This window comes from Gallinula chloropus, assembly GCF_964237585.1.
Source record: "Gallinula chloropus genome assembly, chromosome: 2".
Taxonomy (NCBI): Eukaryota; Metazoa; Chordata; class Aves; order Gruiformes; family Rallidae; genus Gallinula; species Gallinula chloropus.
The window spans coordinates 152,746,908-152,769,639 of record NC_140086.1 but is presented as its reverse complement, the minus strand read 5'-3'; the positions used below and the strand labels follow the sequence as shown (position 1 = coordinate 152,769,639).

At 39.9% G+C, this 22,732-nt stretch overlaps 1 protein-coding gene across 3 annotated transcripts in view; it reads left to right on the top strand.

Annotated features, from left to right (window-relative positions):
* The first annotated feature begins 321 nt into the window (after positions 1–321).
* Positions 322–22,732, top strand: part of ZMYND11 (zinc finger MYND-type containing 11) — a 109,381-nt gene continuing 86,970 nt past the window's right edge. For 2 of the 3 annotated variants that reach the window (XM_084279921.1, XM_084279919.1), the window contains exon 1: positions 322–448. The gene's annotated coding sequence lies outside the window, so the exon portion shown is untranslated. Of the gene's footprint in view, positions 449–905; positions 960–22,732 lie in introns of those variants that run through there. The other variant, XM_084279920.1, reaches the window with a different exon arrangement.

Below are 22,732 nucleotides of genomic sequence, written 5' to 3'. Positions count from 1 at the left end.
AGGAATTTCTCCAAGTTGGACTTCACGATAGGAAGCATTTGCATGTATTGTGGCCAGATAACCAGCACGTTTTGCCTCTGCAATAAGATAGGCTCTATACCTAAGATTATGATCAAATACATATATAATAAATAGTTAAAGAACCGTTTCAAATGTATTATTAAAAAAAATAATAAAAGAAACAAACAGCAACTCCAGCAGACACCACTAGAGTTCTCCTTCTCCCAAATATCCGTAGCACCATCCTAAACCCTGTTTACCCCAGAAACCTGAACTGTGGACAGACAGAAGAGGAGAGAGAGAGAGAAAATTCAGACACAATAAAACTCTGAGGGGAAAAATATGTGGAAGGAGGAGGCAGCAGCGGCCTGGGGAAGGGATTGAAAAGTTTCCCCTGGCTTAACTTCTCCCCCCCCTGCAGCAGCAGAAGCAGCGGCAGCAGCACAAGGTGAGAGAGACTTTTAAGTCTGGGGAGGAGGGGGGTGTGTGCGGGAGGGGGGGTGAATTTACAGCCCTGTGGATATTTCTGTGTCTGCCTCCCTGGCTTTGGGGTGCGAGAGACGCCGTGTCTCATGCTGGGTGGATTTTTTTTTTAATATGATGGAGGATTATAAACATGGCGCCTTAAAAAAACTACAAAATCATGTACACACTGTTCCAAGGAGATGGGGGAGAGGGGACAGGGGAAGGGCTGGGCACCGGAGGAGCGGGCAATCCTGCCCCGCGGGGTGCTATATGGGAAGGGGGGAGCAATTATACTTAATAATAAAATGTGTGGGGCTGGGCAGGGGGAGGTGGGGGGTAGATGGAAGGCGGGATTTTTTTTATTATTATATTTCATTTTTCGGAGTGGAAAGGATTATCTGGCAGCCCGCTTGGAAATCGAGGAGGAGGAGGGGACGGCGGCGGAGCGCGTGTGATTATTAACGGCGATTATTTTTGTCCCTACACCTTCCCCGGTCAGATTTCGGCTGGGAGGCGGCGGCGGGTCCCCCGCGCCCCCGTGCCGAGTTGCAGTCATCCCGGGGTCGGGGCGGGAGGAGGTGGGGTGGGGAGAGGGGCGCACAAGGGAATCGCTGCCTTGAACGCTCTGCGCGGGCCTGCAGGGAGCGGGGAGCCGGGGACTCGCGTGAGAGGCGAGGCCGAGCGGGGTGTGGCGCAGCCCGGCCTCAGCCCCGCCACCCCCCCACGCCTTGCTCTTTTCCCACACGCGGGGCGACGGCTTTGCTCCCCACTTTCACCCCGCCTTTCCCTTCTCTCGCGCACACACCCGCCTCCCCTTCATTTCCTTGCTGGGGTGGGGGATGTCTACTCGGAGGACGGGTCTTGGCCCGAGTAATGGCAGCTGTTCGACAGCGCCGAGTCTCCACAGGAGAGAGACGGCGGGCCCCCGCAGGCCGACCGCGGTGGGAGAGGGGCCATGGCTCCCTTTCCCCGCGGGGGGGCAGAGGAGGGGACGGGGAAAGGGGTCAAGTTAGAGCCCCAACCCTCCTCCCCCCGAGCGGCTGCGGGCGGGCTGCGCCACGGGGACGGCCCTACTGCCCGGCTCTGCCTCTGCCGAGAGGGCAGGCGGGGAACGGGGGCCCCTGGCTTCGCGGATCGTTTTGCTGGCTGAGCGCCTCGTCCCCCAGCATGGCCCCGGGGTCTTCCATGCCCTCCCCATCTGCTCCGGGGTAGGGCGCGGCGGGAGAAAAGGGGCTCATTTATCCGCTCTCTTCCTCCGGTCCCCCCGCTGCGGTCGGCGGGCGTGCGGGGAACCCGGCTGACCGCAGACCGGGGCCTTCCGTGCCCTCTCGAAGCAGTTCACTCACTGCCCCCGGACAGAAAGGGCCTTCCCTTGGAGCGGTAGAATTTCGGGAGAACATGAACTACTAAGGGGCTTGGGTTTTGGGGGTTTTGTGTGTGCCCCTGAAACTGTGTCTCCGAATAACTCCCCTTGGCTAATTTTGTGAGGCGTTTCCCTCTTCCCCTACCTCAGGGGCTGTCCAGAGGCCTATCCATCTCCTCACTCACTCGGGATGGATGCAAGTGTAGGTGTGGGGTTTTCTGTGGTGAAGATGATGGAGAGCTTTGGAGTGCTTTCCTGACCTTCTCTGTGTTTCAGGAACAGCCCACTGTAAAATGCTGATGTTAAGGACTTGAAAAACTTTGTGTTGTCTTTTAGGGCTTATCCCGAAAATATCAGACTCTAGTTATTTTGGTTTTGTCTTCTGTGAACATGGCAAACAGAAGGGCTAGAGCTGGGATAGCCTCGGAAGAGGAAAAGGAGTGAAAAACTATTTAATTTTGTGCTGGTTGGTTATATAATGGTATAATTTAGCATTTTAACATCCTGGAATCAGCTGCCATAATCTCTGTATTGTAGACGTAATGCTATTTGTTGTAGTGTTAAGGAGACCTTACTGCAGTGGAAAGGACCAAAGGTGGAAAACACATTTTTGCCTTAGTGATGCTGGGTTTTTCCTTTTCACTTTTCTTGCTGTTCTTTGTGGGAAATTGTTTAACTCTTGAAGAGTGATCACTGAGACAGGTGTTGGGAGGAGGGGAAGAGTGGGATACAAATGCCAGTTTGTGTTTCGGGTTGCAGTCCCTTGGGTTTTTCTTCGTCCCTCATTCTTTAGTGCAAAGGACCTGACATATCTCCACTTATTTTTTTTTCTTTTTTTTTTTTATTTAAATCTTGTTATCAACCATTCTGAGCGTACTATGGAAAGTCTTTAGGGAAGTAGACCATTTGGTGACTGCTGTTTTGTATAAAAGTGAAAGTACCTACAGAAAATTCCCAGCATGGATTTATGTTTAATGCCATCTTTTTGCTTTGACCAGATATTGGTACAGGAAAGGGAATTATTCAAGGGATAGGTAGTACAACAGAGAGCACATTATTTTTCTGATGGTGATTTTGATTTTAATGAGTGGGAAGAAAAAGTTCCTGTGTTAGTGACTGTTGATTGTGCTATGGATGATGGTCTCTGCCATCAAGAAGAAGCATCTGCAACTGATACTTCATATTGAGTTCAGCACCAAAACACTGAGTGGGAATGGAAATTACCTAGAGATGAAGTCAGCTATGTAAGAGGAGTTGTGAGTGCGTGGATGTTAGGTGGGGGTCTTAGTGCTGGTGTGCTAGAAAATGCTCTTCTTCCACAGGTTAGGGCTTTATAGCTCAAATTTAACAGGGAAGTGCCCTCCATACCAGTTAACCTAGTGGTGGTGTTTTCATGTGGCGGTTTTGGGGTTTTTGTTTTGTTTGCTTAATTCTAGGCAAGCACTTGCAGTTCTTCTTTTCAAATACAAATGTAAAAACCCCATGAACTGAGTGCCTTGGCAGTTTGTCTTAGTCCTTATGTATTGTGAGCCAGAGCAATATCACTCAACTTTTCTGGAAAAATTGAACACTACAGAAGTAAGAATTTAATGTGTGTGCACAAGAATTTAACCTTGTGTGCACAAGAAGTGACTGCTCAGTTGTTTGCTTTAATTTCTTGTATGTCCATACTATGTGGGTAGCAGGCACTCTGTATGCAGCTAGTGTTCAGGTTTCCTGGGGGTTCCACCTGCCTTTGTAGTAAACAGTAGAAGGGACTGTTCAGGAAGGTCTTGAGGTTTCTGCAGGGGATGAGCCCAAGTCAGCTTTTCATCCCCATGTCATCTCAAGAGCAAATGTGGCAGTGAAAGTTTGTGAAGTGAGCTTGGCATTTCTGCCTTGCAGGTGAATACAACCTGCTGAGTGCTGTTAAGTGATGTGGTTCTCCTAGAGAAGAAAACAATGTGGATAGACAGTGAATTTGGCCTCAAACTCTCCTTGAAGTGGCTTAGGCTACGTCTAGACTGGTGTGCATCCCTATCAGTGAAATGCTGCTTGGGGGCCACTGAATTGTGCTAGCTGCAGTCTCTGAATTAGCATGAAACGCATAAAAAAGAAATCGATAAAAGACAACATTTGAAGATATTTTCTCAGTTTTAGGTGTCTAAAGTTCTCCATAAATGTCTGCATTGTCTTAATTTGCCTCATTACATGCAACTAGAGAATCAGGGGACATTTTGGAATTAGGAGACAGGTTTTGGCATTGGTTACCCAACTTTTGTCAGCTAAAGTTCACAAAGCTTGGACATACCTGTAGCAAGTTCACATAGTTAATGCCTTCCACAGTTTTCTAGAGAATTTAGCTCTGGAAGTGTGTAAGGACTTCAGGCAGTGAATCTGTCCAGAATAAAAGTTCTGAAAGAGGGACAGAGTGGTGATTAACAAATATCTTGAGCAAACTTCTGATTTTCTTAACTTGTTTGAAGGCTTTTTTAGCTTCAGAGTGGCATGTCAGTAAAAGGAGTCCCTATTGTAGGTTGTTACAAATACCAAGTCAAACTTTATTTAAAGTTTAATCTCTCCAAAGAATATGTGGTTTACACCAGTGATGAACTTGGTTTGTAAAATGCTGAGTTATTTAAAATTACTGGCCAGATGCATGCAAGTTTACTTTCCTGAATGAGATAAAGGAGATGCTTTTAATTTTTTTGCTAGAGTTAGATCAGAATTGTTGAAGCAATCCTTTTTCTTGTGTCTATCTAGTAAATACATAAACTTCTTTTGAATTCTGACCGCTAATTTTACTAGTTTGGGTGGTTTTCCGTGCTATCCAACATTTTTTAATCATCCTTCTTGCACAAATGGAGCTAATGTCTGATCATGTTCTTTATCTGCAGGGTTTTTTTGTGTTGGTTTTTGTTGGGGGTTTTTTTAGTCTCAGGATGTGATAAACACTCCAATAGTACTTGCATAGCACTTGGAGCGTGGTGCCCTTGGTAGCCGGGCAGTGCAACATATGTCATCTTTTATATAGCTCATACATTTTAGTCTGTCAGTGTTGCTTGTGCTAAATGTTGTGAACAAAGATTGTTCTTGTCAGGCTCTGGATGATTTTTGATCAGTTGAATGTAAATTTAGCTCATAATTGGGTTATTGTTCTAAGGTTTAATCTGCCAGTCGGGAGAATGTAGCCTGCAAAATAGGTAGTTTATAAAATGAGGTAATGATTCCATTTTGCAGGAATTTCTTAATAAGTTAACTCTTACATTCCTAAGTTTTCGGTTGTTTTCATTGCACTATGAAGATGCAAATTCAGCATTGGTGAAAGAGTATCTTGCAGCTATACAAAATGCAAAAAAAGTATGTTTGTTGTTTTTTTCTTATTGAAATAAAGCTCAAATTCCTCTTTAAATGGTGGAAAATAGCATTTCTCAAAAAAAACCCTTTCATTCCTGGATGAAGTGAAGGTAATGGGAAGTAGATTGATAGATAGCTGAGTGGCTGCATACGGTATAAAAACCACTGTGGCCTCCAGCCTGAGCGGGTGAACTCCTATGGCACACGGAGCTCTGATTTCAGAGGCCTCTCTGCATGCATCTCCCTGCGACACCAGGGCAGGGTCGAGATGAATTTTTTCCACGTTTTCAATTCTGGTCTTTAAACACAGTTTCATCATCTGCTTAAACCAGTCTGCCATCGAGTTAATTGAGCAAGTCTGAACCCTGTCTTATTATTTATTTATTTTAAACTAAACTGTGGGTAATGAATTACATGATTATTTTTTTAACGGGAAAACTAGACAAATAGCTGCATAATGGCATTTTAGCTTTTTGTTTGTTGGTTTGTTAAAAAGGAGTAAATAAGCTACTTGTTCCAACTATACTGTTTCATTGAGAATCTGAAGTCATACACAGTTGGCTTGAAGTGCTTTTTGATGTAAGATGGCTGCAATCAATTTCTTGAATTACACAAGTTATTAGAGGATGAACTAACTTGAGTCATAAGCTATGCTAAATGCAGATTTTTTTTCCTAATGTTTTAGTGAGATTTCATTAATCTTTTTTATGTCTCTCTACTGTTGTTTTTCTCCCTGAGACGAACAGGGTCTTTTAGTCTTGTGGGCAGGCGACAGCAGGCATAGTGGTGATACAGTGTGACATGTCCATGAACCCAAGCTAAAGCTCATGGTGTCTAATTTTAGGCGAGCCAGCTTTGGTGATGTTCTGTCAGAGCCTGATCCTATAGCTGTACCACATAGATAAATCCAAAGTGTAGTCATTGAGAGTTTGTGTACAAAAAGACTGGGGTTTATTTTCTTCCAATCTCTCATTTTCCACTTCACTAAAGTGCAGAATTTGCTACTGTGAAAGTGTAGACACATGCAATTTGAGTTTAAAGTACATTACTGGTAAAAAATGGCAGGACCATAATATTTCAAATTTCAAAATTACAAAAATATTTAAAAATATAAGGAAAATAGTGTTATGGATGTGCCAGCAGTCGGAACATCTTTGCGTATACCTTTGCACTGTATTGCATGTTAAATTCTGAGATTAAATAATTGCAGAATAAACCATTGGGAGTTAATGATACCGACTCTATAGAACTCTCAATTGTAGTATGGTGATTCTTAACAAACTCTTAACTAATTCTTAACAAATAATTTTAACGCCAGAGATAGTGAAATCTGAAGAACTGAAATCTACTTATTGGTTAAAAAATGAAGGCAAGTCTACCTGTAAAAATACCAGTAACATCCCATTCACCCCTTCTGTAGAAATCATGGGGTTTTTTGCAGGTCAAGAACTGGTCTCACTGTGTTAATTAATTTTTGTCCACAATAAGACACTATTGATTTGCGATTTGGTGATTTTAAAAAAGGAGTGTTAAACACTTTGCTGTTTATTTCTCATTTCTCCTATGCTTCATTTACTTTTGCTTTGTTAGTGTGTTCAAAATAAAAGGTAAACCACTTGCCTTATGTTCAAATACATGATTTTAATGCAGCTACCTTAGTAATGTTTTAGTTACAGACTGTAGGAGTCTGCTAGTAGGTGTAGTACTCAAAAGCAGCATTTTGGAAAGTGGGTATTTGTACTTTGATCTCGTGCACTTAAGGTATGGCATTATTATCTAGCCTTTTAAAGGCAGGCGGATGGGAGTTGCATGCAGCGACTTATGGGATATGGTACTTAGTTCACTAATTTTAGAAGAGCGATTCTTCCAGCATTAGTTTTTATTGGAACCTTCTGGGAAAGCAGTGAAGTGAAACAAAATGGGGTTGAGAGAAAATGATTAGCAGAATCCCAAAGTAGCTAGAAATAATATACAGTGAAAAATAAATTAAAAGGATGTAAGATATGTTTATTGCTCAACAAATCTTTGACAAGACCCAAGACAAGTGAGCTTTATTTTCTTTATTTTTATTTTTCATATTTTTCTTTGAAGTCTCACACAACATTTACATAATCCGTAAGAGAGTTCCTCGCACTACAGATACCTGTTTACAATTAGAGGTGCTTCTCAAGTCAGAAACAGAGTAACAGCCAAGTCTGCACTGACTGTTTCTGCCCTATTACTGTTTTCTTGGTGCAATTGCCAATAAAATGAAACTTCCAAAGAGGGGTAGCTTGTGCCTTGCTGTGTAACTTTCCAGTGTGTGCATTTACGTGCACAAATTAAAGGGGACATATTACTTCAGAATAGTGGGTTTGCTGTTAAGTTTGAGCTCAGTATCTTCTGAGCCATCATTGACTTCAGGGACAAGCTTAAACCCAGCCATTATGCGTAATCCCCTCTCCCCAACCAATTACTCAAGATTCAGGTTCAAAATTGTGCAAAATCAAAACAAAAGAATTGCTATTTCATAAAATGTAATCACAGGCTACTGATTGTTCACTGATGAAAATTGATGATGTTCACTGCAGAAAATGCGGTGTTACCAATAGATTAATATTAATATAAAGATGGAAACCTTGATCACATAAGCACTGGTTTCCCGCAGGCATAAAAATGCATAGACCTCGTGGCATACTAACGAATCAAGTTTATTTTCATAAAATCTTTTTTAAAATTAAAACTTAATGTACAACTCCAAGATTTAAGGAATCATAGAATGGTCTGGGTTCAACGGGACCCCAAGGATCATGGAGTTCCAACCCCCCTGACACAGGAAGAACACAAGTTTGTTTTGCCTGTATATTTTTATGTAATGTTATTTTTTTGATTCTTCTATGGGAGCGTGCTGTGTTACGTGGTGTTTTTCACACCTTTTGAGTATCCACCGGGTAACTTGTTATTTTAACAAGACTCACGCATCCTGAATTTTACATTGTTCCCATTGAAATTAAGGGACTTTTCCTGCATGTACATTAATCTTGGGAGGAATTTATAGCTCCTATGAAAAGAACAGAGGAAGCATGGCTGACATTTTTCTACTAGAGCCTTTTAACATTTTCTGTGTATCTTAAAGCCTGGATGTTACAGAAAGCCTTAATTATAAAGGAACTGGTAAAAGAAGAAATGTAAGGATTCTTAACCAAAAAGCTGATGCCATTATGAGAAAAAAGGTTTATTTTTGTATCAGGAAAGCTAGGAAACAAATACAACCGGAAACTTATGGTTTTTTCTATCATAGAACACAAATTAAAACCCTGTGAATTCTGAAAATTACATGGACTCATTCTGTTCAATAGCATTTACCTGTAAAATCTAGATAATCCTTTTTGCTCCTTGCAACAAGGAATTTAGACAGATTAATGTTCCCCTCACCTTGTGCTTCTATTCCTTTTTTACATAGTTCAGAAATTTCAGAAATTCTCCTTTCTGTGTTAATTAAAAGCAAAGAATTGTTATTAGTTTTCAGAAGAACCATACTGGCACAATTTTTAGCTTCAAAGGACTGTAGTATAGACTTCAGGACATTCCTAAGAACTGACTGCATGAACCTTTTCTCAGGAAGGTTGATGTTTCGGTGTCAGCATTGGATGCAGGCTGACATTTGAAGATAATATGGCATACTGAACAATATGACGTTGAAACAAACATTTTCTCAATAAAAAAAGGAGAAAATAAAATTTTTCTCACCAATCAAAAGAACTTTCTGAAAACTTTTCTTCATCTTGGTAAAATGTGGGGAAGAGTGAGAAGGGATGCACTTTGTTCACTGGTAACTCACAGTGTCTGACCTCTTAACAGTATGTCATGTCAGGTTGCTTAAAAGCTGCCATAAGTATTAAAACCTTGTTTCTTTGTTTGCTTGTTAATAAAAGATTGTTTTCTTTCACTGATGTATCTTTTTGAATGAGAGTGCTGATGCATACCTGGAAGATTTCAGACTGACAGTGTTGGAAAGGAAGAAACATGGCCACACTCAATCTGTAATTCTATCTCTTAGTTTTGTAGCTTTGTCTTCTTACACTGATCTTAAGTAAATAGACTTACAGGAAATATTTGTTGCAAGAGAGATTTCTTCCTTTTCCTGCACACTTTCCACTCTGCCGGTTCCCAGAAGGCTTTTTTAGAAAGCCTCCTAATTGGAGGTTTCTGCTGACTCCTCTCTGATTCCAGACATGAGACCTCCTCTTGGTATTCAGCTTGTATCTTTTAGGAAATACAGATTATCAGTCAAGTACCTCCAGGTGCCAGTTTTATTAGGTTTTCTAATCTATACGAACATTAATAATTTTTAAAAGTTTTATAAAAATAACCTGTTTATAAATCATCCAAATATAAGCCTAATTTGAGGCACCAACCTCTGAAGCCACGTAGGTCTCAACAGAGTGGAATGATTTTCGACCCTTATAGCAGCACAGGAAACACTGATGAGCATCAGCTAAAGGTAATTGATGGTGCAGATGCTTTGAGTACAGGTGCAGCAAGGAAGCAGCACGGTGTTTGCTCTGCCAAGGCAGTGGATAAGCTGTTACAGTGTGTCCTGGGCCAGTGGGAAGGAATGCTATCCAGATTTCCCCTTGGCTCTTCTTACATGAGAACTGCCTTTCTTGATCAAACTAGCATGTCGTGTAATCCAGAGTCTTGCCTCCAGCCTTTGCCAATCTGAAGTGTCTCCCAGAAGGATGCCAAAAATTACCCAATTTTCTTGTATAGAAAGCTGTAGAAAACTTACTTTCCCCTAGTAGCTCCTAGACAATAATAATAATTTCAATTTTCCATAATTCAAAAACAATAGTTCCTGCTTTTATGCGTAAAGATTTATCCCAAAACTCCATTTTGGAAGGTTGTGAATTCTCTTTAATAACTGAATAACTTTAAAACCTACCTCTTTTTTGGGTGAAGCCTGGTCTCTGTCCTCTCCCAGTGCCTTGCAGCCTCTCATGTTTCCTTGAGAGCTCCTGTCTGGTTGCAGCAGGGAGCCACATACACCTGCCTGCCTGCACAGTGTTCGATGGTGGTGAGAGATCTCGAGGGGTGAGTTAACGAAGGGCCAGGGTGGTTGTCTGTTGAGTGCAAATAAGAGCTGGGCAACACCCATATGAGAGGAAGAAAGGAGAGTTTGGTGTAAAATGTGCATTAAGTGAAAGCTGAGGTACACGTGTTGCAGTATAGGTGGGAGAGGACCAGTGTCTCTGCTGACAGAATGTGGTGCAGCACTGTTGCCTTCAGTGGAGCTTTATTAGTTTACACCTGCAGAAAATTTTCTCCTGAATATCTGGGAATGAGAATATGTAATGAAGTGTTTATGGATGAGTGGCAGAGAGAGCGAGCGTGCGGGAGTGAGAGCGCATGCACGCATTTTCAGGCCTGATTGATTATATGAAAAAAAACCCAAACCCTGGAGTTGAGAGAACATTATTTTAAATTAACATTCATTATCTTCACGCGTGAGATAACGGTTCACTTTGGACCAGATCCTAGCACCATTATATTTCTTGAGCAGAGTCTGCTTTTTCCTTGAATGCGGTTATTCAATATGAGAATGGCAAAATGTAGTCTGATCTTTGACAATAAAAATATATGGTTTAGTCACCACATATTAGAATAATAATGTATTATTTCTGTCAGGAAGGCATGGATTTTTTTTTTTTTAAATAAATGGTTACATTTTCTTTGAAATGTAAAATAAAAAGTAACAGAAACCTTTTTTTTGGATCTCTAATCTTGTGCTTGGAGAAGCTTGCAGCCATTTTAATTCATGCTGCATTCATTGATCTAGCAGTTAGATTATTTAATCACACTGCAGCTAGGTTGTCTGCCTAGCAGACACTGTTAAAGAGTTCAGGAATATACTTTGGGTTATTGGCTTCTCATTGTCACTTTTGAAAAACACAACAAAAAAACCCAAACAAAAAAGCAAACATCCTATAAACACCCCTGTTGACTTACAAACACTCTAAAGGAAAACCCTGTGAATTCATGGCCTTATCGTTCTTTTTTTCTGCACATAATATAAATAGGAAAAAAATGCACATCATAGCAAACAAAGGGAAAAAATCTGATTTTTATCTTCTTTGGCAGTTCCTTTGCTTTTAAATGCAGAGTTTTGCAACATTAAGTCATCTAATTAGGCAGCAGCTTGCTATTAAATATTTTCGGAATAGACATAGTTTGTAAGCATGGAAATGAAAGCCACATTTTAAAATCATAACCCCAAATAACTTTCTGAAAATAAAAAGTAAATCATGGTTTATTCTTTAATTTTAAGTATAATCATGTAAAAAAGTAGGAAAACTGTGTATTTTAGGTATTCAGCAGCAGCAGGAGGAAACACATTTCCTAGGCTGTAAGTGCTGCTGTTGGGCAGTAGTAGAAGCCCAGGGATCTAGATATATAAAAAGGGAAATAAATGTGGCAACAGCTAATGTCTGGCAGTGAAAAGCAGGGGAAAAGATTGTCGTGATGCTCTTAAGTGTCCTCTATTTTCCGAGGGAGCTGCTCACAATGAAATAAGCTTCTTCTTGGTATGCAATAGGCAAGTATGTGGTATAAAAAGAGACGGTAAATTCTCTGGCAGTGATGTACTTGGCAGCGGTCTTTTTTTAAAGGGTCACCCGTGCGCTTGTCAGTTAATTCCCTTCAGAGATGAAAAGGAAAGGAAATACCTCTTCTGAGGTCTTATTTTAGCCTGTCTTAATGCAGGTGGAACAAGAAAGTAATGTTTCATATGAAGATAGGAACTGTATTTCCCTTTTGTTAAATGAAAGCTAAGAATCCAAAGATGCTAATTCTGCCTGTCCGCGTCTGCATGCCTTGGTTTGTTTCCTTGTGCTTTCCTGATGTGCACTGAAAGCTTCATCAAATGAGCATTTGCGATCATGTTAAGTAGCTCTTAGTGTTACCATACCTTCATCAGACAGACTCTAAACAGAGGAAGGGGTCAGTTGTTTGTCTTATTTGCAGTGTTTTCTTAATAGGCAAATTACTCAGTGGTTTCACTCTCAGGCTGTTTTAATAGCTCTTCTGCTTTATTATTAGTCTGTGACAATTTAGGTATGACTCTGTTATACTTCCATCTAAGCACTGTTAGACATGATTCCTTTCTTTAAGCAGTATTTGATGATACACATATAAACAGGAGGAGTCTGACTGTAGAGGAGGAATTTGACCAAAGGTTTTATGAATGCCATCCCATTGCTGAGTAAGAGCTAAGGACAGCGAGGCAGGTTAAGGAGGGATCCAGTACTTCTGCCCTCTTTCTTTTGGACAAGCGCTGAATAGGCTGTAAACTCAGATGAATGTGCTCAGTCCACACCTTGAATTTCTTTACCAGTAAATAGGGACTTCAAACATAGAAGGCAGCTCAGCAAGGTTAAAAAAAAACAGTCCTGAAGCCCAGCTGCAGGTTGAAGGAAAATGAGAACTGAGTGATAATAAAAGCAAGAAGTCAGTGTTAATGCAGCACTCTTGCAGGTGTTCTCAGGAGCTGAAGGTGCCTCTTGGAAAAGTCTTTGGGTGGCTGAATTATATTTGAGGAGAGGTCAAGGGAAAGGGTGTCGTGCTGGTGAAGCATGCTGAAACCCTCCTCCGTGGGAGAGTAAACAAATATCCCTTGAGTTTAGCCTGCTCTGTTGGGTGTGGTGGCCAGATGACTATCAAACAAATAAATGCTGTGTTACAATGGGTATCAAACCTGTTCTATGTTACTAAACTAAGGAAACAAAAAAGCTCTTGACAGTTTGAGATTACAGCCCTGGTTTTGAGCATTTCTTCCAAGTTTCACTGGATTAATATAACTAACAGAACTGCCAAACTTGGTGGAGAGCTGCTGGTTAGCCGTTGTCACAGGAACCCCACATCTTGGGCAGAATGTGCTGCTTTATAATCACTTTGTCTTGAATTTAAATGACGACCTTCACTTCCTGAGTCTCGGGCTACAGCAAACTGCAATGGGAGGTGGCCCTGAGAAGGTGTTTGCTAATGAGCCTCTAGCACCCTTGACAGGTATGTTAGATAATTAAAAAGTGATAGATGCTGGTGTACTGTGTTTTGAAATTTCATTTAAATTATGTATTTATGTAGTTATGATTTTGACTCATCCAAACCATCTGTATGATCCGTTGGTGCTTTCCACAAGAGTAAAGGTGCTGGCCCTCTTGTCCTGGCCACTTGCCAGTTTGGGTAATTTCATTCTGACTACCTACATTTCTGTAGAGTTTCATCCGGATTTTGTTACTGTTGTTTATTTACATAGTAACACAGATGCACTTGGCGGTTAACAAAATAACAGCACAGGATAAAAAAGTTACAAAAATCCTTGCTCCAAATTAAATACAGTGTTTGTGCATGAACAAATATGGTACAGCATAATACAGTACAGAAAGAATAGGAAGTGGCAGAGTCAGTAATGGCATTCATAGAAGAGGGGGGATTTCAGAGTTAATGCAATAGAAGAGAAAGCACGGTCCAAGTGTAAGGGAAGACAGCAAAGGGGTAATAAAGACAAAGGACAGAGCGGAGGAAACTCAGTATATCTAGGAGGGATGAGAAAAGAAACATGTAGCTCAAAAATGCCTTGTAGGACACATTCCTGCAAGAGCTGGTATACCGTGGGTTACGTTGCTCAGGAGTGCGTACTGTTGAATATATGATATATTGTGCAGCAGAAATGGATATAATGCACTTGTAGGATAAATAATACCTGTTGGGATTGTAGTCAAAGCTATATAGAGATATATTTTACAGGGTTATTTGGCACAGATTTTACATGTGTATCAACAAGGGAGGGGACATTATGTGATGGTGTGTAGACATGTCAGTAGGATGTGGGCAATCACAGATCTGCACGTGGCAATCGTATGCTGGCACAGAACTGTTCCACTTCTACATACAAAGGCACATGTTTTCATTACACTCAGTCTTTCAGGATCCTGCTTAAATTACAGTAGGAAGAACTTCTTGTGGGTTACTGTAGAGTAACAGGTAGGTGAAAAAAAGAACCCAAGCCACATCCTGTTGTGGAGAGTTGTTCTGTAGAAATACAAACTTTTAAACTGCAAGCTTATGCTCAAAACTGATATTAATAATCAGTATTAACCTGGAATGGACTTCAGAGGAGTTGAAAACAATCCAATATTGGACCATATTGCATAACCATAGCAGTCTAATATTTACAAGAACTGTCCCAGTGTTCTTCCAAAATACTTAAGTCTGCTTAGAGACACTTCATCCACAGCCCAGATGTACCCGATTTGACATAGATATTAGAAGTACATGGAAAAAAACATTTAAACAGTTTTCAATTTGAAAATACTTTCAAAAAAATGTTTTTGAATAGTACTTGTGAGCAAACTCATCTCAAACAGATTGTCCATAAAAAGATGGTTCGGGGGGGTTTTTGTTCTGTGTTTCTAGAAATGGAAAAAATGGGTTTGAAAATATACTAGTAGTATTTGCATATTAACATTGATGCTTCTTACTATTAGTCGTTGTTTTTACACAACTTCATTTGCTAATAAAAGTAGTACATAATGTACTATGTACTTATGCAAAAGAGAGATTTGGGACAATGCATGTGCTTTCCTCCTATTTTTATTTTGCTCTGTTTAATGTTTTCTGGGATATCTGTCTTGGCATCAGTTTTGGAAAGAATTTCAACAAAAATATTTTTCACATTAGGTCATAGATACACAGTAGTACCAAACCTTTAAGCTCTGATCTAGCAGAACTGTACTGATCATTTATTCTCATGCCCTTTAGCTCCTGTGTAACCAAGCTTAAACAATTTTACCTGTTTCTCCTGGATCAAGCCCGCTGAAAACGCCATCGCAAGCCCTTGTGATAGCAGCCAGTCCGTTGTGTGAGTGAAGGGGTTGAAAACCAATCTTTCAGCGCTGTGGGGGATCGGACCCTCTTAGTGGGATCTGTCCAGTTGGCTCTTTTCTGTCATGTGGGCGGGTTTTTTTGTGGAGAGAGGCAGGAATACTTCAACAAAGAAAACCATCTGTGCTGTAGCACATTCTCCGAATGGCTTCTTAACTTTTTTTTTTTTTTTTTTTTTTTTTTTTGCTTCTGTATCATTTGTTAAAGCTGTTATGGAATATCTGCTTAAGGCTAAAAGATTTTGAACTCTCACTTAGGCTCATTAAGGTCTTCGGCTTGGTTTTTACTACTTCTGCTTTTGTCAAGGCAACTTCCTCTGCGGGTTTCTCAGAAGCTACATATGTTCTTATGAATGACCTTCTTCATTTTCTGCCTCAAATCATGGTAGAATTCTTCATTTTCATTAGCAGGTTTTATTTAATCTCCATTTTTTTCCCGTTGTTTTGCCTCTAAAGCAGAATTTGCTTTTTATACTTTGATGCCAGGGGTTGTCTACATCTACAGTCACACATTCAAATGCTTCAGGCTATTCATGTGTGTTTCTGAAGGGTTTAACAGTTCAGCCATTTTCACACAGACTGTCAAAGTCAATTGGAGACTCTGTGAAAATTTGCTATCAGACTGCTAAGAGGAATCTCCTGCTATTACTACAGAGTACTTCTCCAAAGCACACAGCATTATGGAGAAATAGATGAGACGTTGGAGACGATGCCATCTGAAGTGCCGTCTCTACCTTCACCATGTGCATTAACATTACTCAAACCTATGTGTCAGTGAAGAAGTGATAGTGTGGTTTATACATAAGACTACAGGACCTCAAGTACTTAGTGGCCAGTTGTAGTTGTTTAAATCACAGTGATAAACTATACTTGCACACTGCTACTCAAAAAGAGTAAAGAGATGATTTACCAATAGGCTTTATGTGTGTGTGTGTGTGTGTGTGTGTGTATATATATATATATGTATAGTTTACATTTATGTTTTCTTTTTGACTGCTTTGCTCTCCGTCAGAATTTTTGGAAGTTCCCTGAGTTTTACTTCCATGGTTGGGAGGAAACTGAATTTCCTTATATAAGTACCATATATAATTATTCATTGCAAAGATACAAGACTAGTCTTAAGTGAAAGGGCATATATGTAGCTCATCAGTTTGAATATACATCAAGAATTCATCTCTCAAAAATTCTGGTTACTGGTAGGCGACCTCTCTTTGTATTTTAACTATAAGTTTAAATTTTGAACGATGGATGTGCCTAGACTAGTGATGTGCTTATTAGGTTAAAAAAAGAACAAGCTTTTAATAGGAAAAAATTATCACAGGGCAGACAGCACGGGATCTCATTAGCATTTATGGATCGCTAAGCTGCAATTTAAAAGTCACATTTCTGCCTAAAAAAGTTTTCCACAGTATTCATACAAGTAACATTAAACAGTGTTTTTTTAGTTTGTATACTGGGGGACAGTTTTCAATGGTGTTTAAAGTGGTTACAGTTGGAAGTACTGTCTGCACATGCTACACTGCTTCGCTGCCATTGGATTTAGTGGGACTTTGAATAAAGGTTAGTCCTGAAAATCCCACCACATATGGACTTCATCTCTGGCTTTGGACATCTTAAAAATCTGGCCCTTTGGACAGTTAACAGCATTTCCTGTGCTGTTTCTGTGGGTTTCCCATATCAGTTCCCCGTTTTTCTCTATTCAGGAAGGTCCATCAATTATAAACAGCTTTTTGTTATAACTTCTGAACTTAGAGTTTACACCTGTCACAAGGGATAAACTGACAAGAGACTTGGCCCTGGCTTTCCACAAACTATTGAAGTTCTTTGGTCTAACAACATAAATAGATTTTAGGATATTCTTTTCATCCATAGATGTTATGTGCTGCACAAAGGGGATTTGTGTAATTAATTTTGCATATGGAAATGGTAATGCAGAGATACGTGGTGACTTGCCTGAAGTTAGCCAGCACAGGAGGAGACAGCACCAAGTTAGGAGCCCTGGTGCTCCCATGTACTTTCTTCACAAAGAAAAAAAAAGACTTCTTGATCTATCCTTAAAAAATACCCAAACGAGAATGCTCTAAATGTAACGATTTGGTGCTTCAGCTGTGTGAGTCATGTTCTGGGATGCCAGCAGTGTTTTTTTGTGATATTTCCGTTTCACATGCAGCTTCAGGGGCTCAGCGGGGGCTTTTGGTCTGGTTGCCATATGAAGTTCATCAGGGGTGACAAGCGAAAGCAGCTTAATGTGGTCGTGTTATTTTTGTCTATAGTAGAAATCTGTGATGGAGACTCTTTCTGTTTTGCATAAAGTCATCAAAACAGTGTGCTGAGCTGTAAGCTAACTGGAGATGCCCAAGACTATTCACAGCAGAATAGCCTGGATAGTGTTAGTTGTTGGATGTAATTATTTTGATTTCAGTGGGGGCAGAGGCTAAAACCCACTTGTCAGACTTTCTGAAACTGCATACACTGGTAATAGTGATGCTGAAGTTAAAGGTATCTCCACTCAGCCTTCCAAACACAGCTTTTTGTGTATTGGTTCACAAATTGTAAAATGAAAAAATTCAAAAATAAATCTTACAAAGTGCTGTGAGCATAAAAATGTTCAAGGCTATAAGATCCTCAGCCAAGAAGGCATGTGGAAAAAACACTTGTAACCTTATCTAGCTGCTACTCCCCATGGAGTCTTATCTCTCTTCTCTCCTTGCTTTCTCAAAGAAATTGATTGTAGAGGAGGGACATTGACTGTGTTGGACACGTGTGCTGTAGGTACCACCAGAGCTCTTGGACCATCTTGTTTGCTTTTCTCTACCCCATTGCTTAGAGTGGATTACAAAAACCCTTTCAGGCAGGAAGATAGACATGTGGTCTGTCTCCCTTAAATTAATTCCTGTAACTTGCTCAGCTGAGGTTTGTTTCTGATCCCAAGGGCTAGAGACCTTCCCTCCAAGGATTCAATTAAACAATTACCTTGAGAGCCCCCAAGCTTAGGACACATTTCTCCTTACCATTCCTTCTCTTGGGCACAACAAAAAGGCTCCCCAGGGAAGACCCATGATACCTTGTGTTGTCTTCTAAGTAGAAGATTCTCAAGATACCTCATAGCATACTCAGTCCTCTTAGTCAGCACTTCATTTAGTGAAAGAACTGATATCTGTGAGCCTTAGAGGTATCTTAGATGGGAAGGCAGCTGTTTGAAACTTGAAAGGTTGTTTGCTGAGTCAGTAAAAATATCTAATCTTTATTACTGTTATTTAGTCTGCTTATATTAATTAGCTAGGATTCAGATTGGAATTAGATGATTACATTACTCCAGTGTTCCAACGGAGAGGCCAAAGCTCTGCTGTTACCCATGTTATTAGCTTCTCCATTTTTAGTTCACGAGTGTCCCATGTATTTGACTCCAGGACTCAAGGAATTCTTTAAATGTGTCTTTGATCAATCCCTGTGGTTCTTATGATCTCTGTAAATGTGTCTAGAAAGAGGTGACTGTGGAATAGAGTAAGAAGCCACTGAAGCCACAGACAATACTGGCGTGAGGATGAGTGTATACAGCCAGTCTGAGCAAATGCAGGTTGGACATCAGGCTATAGTTTCTGTTCATTAGCATTTCAGATGGAAAAAACTTGTCATGATAGACACATACCATGTCATGGCTGCTTTTCAGTGGTTACTGATTGGGGCAATTATGGCCAAACTTACTCCATGGATTACACAGCAGAATTCCTATATGAATAAGAGATTAAAAACCCATACTTTATGCTTTGGAGAGCTCAGGACCCCTGAAATAGAGGTTGTGACCTGCATTGAGTGCAGGGGTTCAGCAAACCTTGTTGACTTGTTTCTTCCAAATCCAGTAATTTTCATTTATTCAGCCACCACTGCCTGACACACTTTGTTCCAGAAGTGGTTCAGAAGCCGTGCACCGGCCACCACAGGTTTCAGCTGCTCTGTATGGTGCAGGTGAGAATAACTCGTCAGGTTTCTGAAATGATTTACCAGTCACGCTGTCTCACTTTCATGCTTGTAACAGATTTTGAATTTACTTTTCTATGGCGTGATTTCCTCCCTGTAAAAGAGCAGTATCAGCACTTTGCTATATTATGAGGCATTTGGAGTATAAATTAGAAGGGAACAGTTGCTAAGGCAAACACTTCTGTTTTATTCTGAGGACAGGTCTGCTTCTAAGATCAGAAGCAGCCGAAGATAAAATGCAGATACTTTTAGCTCTAGAAGCAAATTAAAAATGAGAAATAATGCACGTTACTTCTGTGGGTGCAGTGGATGGAGAGACTGGTTTTGACAAAGATGAAGGCAAATGCAAAAGTAAAAGGCAGTTGGGTTTAGTACGCTAAATTGTTTCATGGCTGTACAAAAAAGGCTGGAACTTCAGGTTGATGGTACCCCTGTAGTAGCAGGAAATGAAATTGTGTAAGCCATAGAAATCATGAAGAACACTTGCTACTATGATTTTTGGATTAGTTTTAAAGAAAGTACTACTTTAAAGGTAGCAAATTTTGCGCTTAGTAGCTAAATGAATGTTATTTTTCAGCTGAGAAACTGGTAATAACTTGTGGAAGGATGTCATGAGAAATAGCACCATCTTCCTCAAGAAGATTAAAATCTTCACCAAGATTCACCAACAAATCTTGCTAGCAGATCTCGTACCAGTACTCACTTTGTTCAGCACAAGTGCCTCCTTGGGAAGAGTGAAGTGTATTTCAATTTACATTTACTCTGTGCCTGTTCTTTTTGCCATGACATCAGAAGTTCTGTTGTCATCAGTGAGGCATTTGCTATGATAAAATCTGGAACTACCGTCATAGCTTTTTAGAGAACTTGATATTGTTGTTGTAGAGAAACCATGAGGTTTTGAACCTCAGGCAGAGAGTGCTTGTGCTATAAAACTCAGGCCCTACTCTTGGGAACACCCTCTGCTATTTGCTGTTTCTTTCTTGAGTGTAATTAAACAGAAATGGCTTCTTCAGTTTTCACTCATTGAATCTGAATGCCCATCTTTCAAGAATGTCTGCAGAGTTTAATAGTCAGAATGTATATGTTGGTTTGGGTTGTTTTTTTTTTTTTTTCCATTTTAGAAAAATGAAGACAATTTATGAACTGCTAAAGAATATGGGTGTGGTATCTCTTTTTAACTGAGGTTAAGAAGCTTTTCTGGTGTCACAGTAAGTCTGCACCACTGCTAGGAACTGGACTTGAACATATCTGCTGGACAGCCCTTCTTAAACAAATTTATTTGCTCTATTGTTGAAGCTGGCTGTCAGTAACTGGCCAGGCATTGTCATTTCTATTTAGACCAGATAGGAGTGGCACATGAGGCAGAAGACTTAGTACCAAAATAGTCAGGGCAATCTTGCTGCAGCTCAGCTTTTCCATTTCTTAAACTTTTATCGGATTCTTCCAGTTTTCTTATCAGGTCAGCCAGTCTTTCTTAATTCTTTGTCAGAAAAATAGTTGCATTAGAAATAGCATGATTTTTAAAAAAATGAATAAATGGAGACAATAATTTTTCACAATTTCTCATTAAGCTTACATGAAACAGTAGCTAAAACACTCACAGTAAAAAATACCAATATTTTTAAATACTCAAATGTGCATTCCAGGATGGACTGTTGCTTGAGATGTACTGTTGCTTGCTTTCTTCTAGCTGTTAGCTGCAGCTAGTTAGAAACCCAAATTAGTTTATTTCTTTGATTCCTCATAATTGGCATTTTATCATTCACTGTATGCACTAAATTTTCACAGCAGTTTTGGGGTGATTTAAAAAACCCCACAATTTTTATTAGTTGGAAAATATTTTGGCTTTTTTAGATGCTGGCAAAGGAACTTAATTTGCTGCTTTCTTGGGAAGAAGAACTTTTCTTACTCTTTCCTGTATTTCTACCCCTCTGTATATCAAAAGCTGCTAAACAGGGAAATAAAGGGAAGGACCACCAAGAAAATGAGGCAGAGCACAGATGGAATGCCCCATGTTCCTTTCCCACGATTGCAGGAAACAAGATATAACAAGGACCAGGGAGGATGTCAGGGAGGTGGCCTGTAATCCATGAAAATTTATAGCAAATCAGCTGGACAACTGGGGAGGCTCTTGGTGTGGGAAAGTGACTGAAATAACTGGACTCACCAGAGAAGTACTTGGGATACTACAGAGAAGTAGAACAGCAGGTCATGAATGTTAGAGGCATCATAGAATTAAGGGTACAAAAATTGCATTGATATGATGGATTACCTGAAGGAAATTAAGTGTCCCTGATGTATTCCTTGTTGTTTTTAGAAAATAAAGATTTGCAGGAAAACGCCAGATTGAGTAGAAGAGAAAACTGACATTTTTAATTACGAGAGAAAAAATGATGAAGTCCACTACTCCTCCTGGGTGAGATCCAGGAAAGGCAAATTTTTGTAGTGTTAATGTGCCTGTTGTGCAGAATTCTGTAGCTCTTTACCCCATTTGTAATTAAGGTAGATCCAAAATTGCTAGGAAGGCATTTTGCAGTACAAGTCACATTTTATCTGTTACTGTCTGCCTCAGTCCCTTTTGGAATTACTAAAAAATCCATTTGCCTTCTAACTAGTTACTTTACACCAAACAGATCTTTTTCTTTCAAGAGAAAAAATCGAGTGTCTCAATTTTTTGTACACTTGTGTGTTTATCATATAAATGATAACTCCAATGCAAAATGCATATAATTCTTCATGCCATTATATTATTTCTTGTTTCACCGTCTGTTACCTCCTTTGCTATAAAAGTGTGGTCTCTTTGTAATACATTTTGGAGTTATTTATTTTTTTCAGATTGAGCGATTCAAAGATACTACGTGAGGGAGAAGCAATTTATGTGATGTGTCCACATTCTTAAGCTGTAACAATGATAAATTAGTAACATTGCTTTAGGAGTGTGTAGTCATTTTGCTTTTGATACGATTTGAAGAACTGTATTGCTTAAACTTGTTTTGTTCTTCACATACCATAGAAATTTAATCATATGGTTCTGTACAGATTCTTGACTGAATTATGACTAGATTTGTTCCTTAGTCTGGTTTGCTGGAATATATTAATGTATAGATATCAAATATAATTTATTTCCTTGGCAGTGTTGTACATTTGTATTTGATTTATATTTTCAAAGCCCAAAAGTTATAATAAATAATAGAACCAAACTACTTGCATAGCTTTCTTTTTGATCTTTTTTCTTATCTGCATAAACATTACTGTAAGTTCCCGGGCTGATACCTGTGGTAAATGGATGTTTGGCGTTTTGTGTTTCTCTGCCATCTTATCTGCCTGTTTAGCCAGCCTCGTAGTCCAGCGTCTCTTCCAGAACATGCTTATTCATAAAAGCTATTGACTGTTGTCAGGATTGAGGCTTGAGGGCTGCAGGCAGAGAGGAGATGTGAAGCTTCAAACATAGATCTTTAAGGTATTCGTCTACCTGATTTGCTACTCTGCTGAAAAGAGTGTTTGTTCACCTTGGTTATTTTGAAATTAGTTTCTTGATTTTTTTAGGAGGGAGAATATAACTGGAGCTGAGAATTGAACTGAAACTCTGCTGAAAATCAAATTATTTAGAATTCATACCAGAGGTGTTGATTTATGTGTTTTTTTCCAGGATTATATCAGACAGTGGAGT